This window comes from Chenopodium album, chromosome 22 (assembly GCF_948465745.1).
Source record: "Chenopodium album chromosome 22, dcCheAlbu1.1, whole genome shotgun sequence".
Lineage (NCBI taxonomy): Eukaryota > Viridiplantae > Streptophyta > Magnoliopsida > Caryophyllales > Amaranthaceae > Chenopodium > Chenopodium album.
The window spans coordinates 31,096,570-31,100,367 of NC_137855.1; the positions used below are offsets into that span (position 1 = coordinate 31,096,570).

At 40.0% G+C, this 3,798-nt stretch overlaps 1 pseudogene; it reads right to left on the reverse strand.

The window, feature by feature from the left end:
• Positions 1–987: 987 nt before the first annotated feature.
• LOC145606373 (small nucleolar RNA R71) lies at positions 988–1,086 on the reverse strand (annotated as a pseudogene).
• Positions 1,087–3,798: the final 2,712 nt, after the last annotated feature.

The window sequence follows — 3,798 nt, forward strand, 5'->3', positions numbered from 1 at the left end:
TGATGATTTTCCTTCATATCGCTTGACTTAGTCGGTTTGACCTCCTAAATTATCGTTTCCATTATGATTGCATGTGGATCCATTGCCCTAGTGTCTTAGATTGATTTAATACAAGTTTGCATTACCTAGTTTAGCCTTAGTTCTACCTCAAACCCCTTCTAGACTTCGAAATAGCTTGATCTAGGCATCGTGCACTTGATATCCATTCCCTTGGGTTCGACCTTGACTTACCACTACGCTAAATAGGGGTTAGTTAAGTTACAAATATTATTTGATAGGGTGGGGTGGTAGCCCAACGACCTACCATTCTCCGCCACATCAAAATGGCGCCGTTGCCGGGGAATGGTGCTTGAGTGTATGTTGTTTTTGAGTCTATTTCATTTTGATAAACTACAAAAAGATTTTGTTTCTCTAGGCTACATTTGTAGCCGTGCTACTAACATTTTTGTGTGAGTTTTGCATGCATAGAACCCGTGATCGTCCCCTTGTTCCCCTTGATCCGGAGATAGAGAGGACTCTTTCAAGAAGAAGAGTGGACAATAGATCTTTGGCTTATAGCTCTTCGAGTGAAGAAGAAATTCAAGAAGAACAAGGAATGGGTGAACATCCTAGAATAGCCTTGAAGGAGCTTGGAGTGCCCGGGGCATATAGATTTGAGAGTGGAATAGCTCCACCAACTACCCCGGCAAATGACTTCGAAATCCGTCCGGCAATGATCACCTTGATTGAGAGAAGGCAATATAGTGGGGCTAAGAATGAGAGCCCATTGAACCATTTGAAAGAATTTGAAAAATATTGCAACACTATCAAAGTCAATGGGGTCTCTCAAGAATTCATCCGCCTCAAGTTGTTCCCTTTCTCTCTAATAGGAAGATCTTTGGAGTGGCTAGACAAGGAGGTGAATCCCAACTCCTTGAGAACTTGGGATGATGTTACAAAGGCTTTCTTGTCCCGTTTCTATCCCCAAAAGAAGACGGCGGAGGCAAGAGCCTTGATTCAAGGGTTCAAGCAAAGGCCGAGTGAAAGTCTTTATGAAGCATGGGAGAGATTTAAAGAGTATCAAAGGGAGTGCCCTCATCACGGAATCCCCACATACCAAGTGATCCAAATCTTCTATGGAGGTTTAAGTCCCCAAGGCAAGTCATGCCTTGATGGAGGGGCCGGGGGCCCTATCATGAACAAAACCGAAGAAGAAGTTGTGGACATCATTGAGGATGTGGTGACATATTATAGGGATTGGCAAGATGGGGAGAGAGACTCTTCAAGCAAACAATCTTCATTGTATTCGGTGGACCATCTCAATGCAATCAACAACCTTTCCTCTCAAATGACAAATTTAGGAAAGGAGGTCACCGCAATCAAAGCTAAGTTGGAGAGCACTTCTTCCTCTTCTCAAGCTTCCAATCTTCCCTCCCAATTTAAGGGGAGAGGTACTCTTTCTAACTCTCAACCCCCTCTCTCTTCACATAATATGCCTTTAGGTTGCTTGTTTTGTGATGCATGTGGATCGTATGATCATGACTCTAATGCTTGTCCTAATGAATGTGTTGATGAGTTTGACAATGAATGTGAACATGTCAATTTTGTGTCAAACAACAATGTTCAAAGGTTTGATAATCAAAAAGGCCAATGGAATAGGAATTACCAAAACCAAGGCAATTTTGACAACTATAATCATAATGGTGGTTATAGGAACCAAGGGAATCAAGGTTCTCGTGGTAACCATAACCAAGGTTATAGTAGCCAAAATCAAGGCCAAAACTATGGTAATCAAAATCATAATTATGGTAATCAAAACCAAGGTTATGTAAATCATAACCAAGGTAATGGAAACCATAATCATGGTGGTGGTAACCATAATCAAGGTTATGGTTCAAGTCAAAATAGGAGTAATTGGAACAATCAAGGAAGGGGAAATTTTCAAAATAATGCTCAAAGAGGTCCCCCACCCGATTTTGTTCCAAAGACTCAAAATGAAAATTCCTATTCACAACCTTCTTCTCCTAGGACAACCTTGGAAGAGTTGATTGATAATCAAACCAAGATCATTAACACCTATATGGCGGTTAGTGATAAGAAATTCAATGAGATGATGACCCACAATAAGATGCTTGAGACTCAAATTACTCAATTAGCAAGCACTATTAAGGATTTTGCTAGTCCTTCATCTTTGCCTTCCCAAGGTGTTGAACCAAAGAAACCCGTGTACTCTATTGCCACTAGTGGTGGAGATGATTTTGATGAGGGAGTTTCTTGGTCAAAAGAGGGAAGAGATGAGTGTGGTGCTAAGGAGAATGAAGAGGAAAGAGTTGAGTCTAAGGAATTCTATTGTGAGGTTGACAAAAGAGAAGAGTGTGTTGATGAAGAGATGAGTGAGATAGAGAGATTTCCCGATCTTCCATATCCCCAAAAATATTTGAGATTCAAGATGGATGAGCAATTTGGGAAATTCCTTGAAGTTCTAAAGGATGTTCATGATTCTACACCCCCTACCGAACCAATTCCCGACATGCCTAAGTACTCCAAGTTTGTTAAGGAGATCTTAGAAGAGAGAGAGGATTTTGATGAGGGTAGTTCGGTGGAAGGAGGGAAGTGCTTTAGTGCTCTTATCCATGGTGAACTCCCAAGGAATATGGAAGATCCGGGGAATTTTACAATCCCTTGTCAAATTAAGAAAATGGTTTTTGAAAATGCTTTGTGTGATCTTGGTGCTAGTGTTAGCATAATGCCTTTCTCGGTTTTCAAGCGGCTTGATCTAGGTGAGCTTCAACCATCTAAGATAACACTTCAATTGGCCGACCATTCTATTAAGCTTCCTAAGGGAAAAATTGATGATGTCCCCTTAAGGATTGGAGAGTTTGTTTTTCCGGTGGATTTTGTTGTTCTAGAGATTGAGGAGGATGAACATATTCCAATCATGTTAGGGAGGCCTTTTTTAGCTACCTCGGGAGCTTTAATAGATGTCAAAGGAGGTCAAATTACTTTGAGGTGTGGGAAATTAGAAGAGAGTTTTAAGTTGAAACCAATGCATGAGTCTTTATCTTGTGTCCAAGATATCGCATGTGCTAGTCTTTCTCGTTCCATTGATGGTATGTGCATGATTGATTCTTCTACTAACAATGTTTTTGAGATTGTTGATGATGTTTGTTCAAGTATTGATGATGTTAGTGAAGAGGAATTTGTGATTCAAAAGCCAAGGGATGAGAAAGATATTGGTTTTCCAAATTGGTTCAAGCTTAATTCTCATGAGGAAGAGAAAGCTTCCATGACAAAGGATGTTGAAGTCAAGCCGAAGAAAAAGGCTCGTGACTTAAAGAAGGCAAGGAAAAGGAAGAAGTTGAAAAGTGAAAAAAAAGAGTTTGAAAAGAAGTTTGTGAGAGTTTCATCAAGCAACAATGAGAAGTTGCCAAAGGTTGAAGAAAAATTTGCTTTATCAACCACCTTGAAGAAGGTGGTGTTCTTTGATCCTCCGTGATTAGGAGGAAGGGTCGAGCTTAGGACCTTAAGCAAGCGCTTCACGGGAGGCAACCCGGAGTTTCTAACCTTTCTCTTTGATTTTTGAATTTTCTCATTTTTGTTTCTTTTATTACTTTGTCTTTTCTTTTACTTTTCTCCTTATTTGGATTTTTAGGATGTCCGTTTGTGGGATTGGAATTCAACATGTATGCATGATGGATGGAAGGTGTTCATGGCACAAATCATATTTTGTTCGATTCTAGTCGAAATTTGAGGTAAAAGGGTAAGAATTTTAGAGAGGTGAGATAGGAAATTCATTATTTTGAAAAATGGAGGAAATTG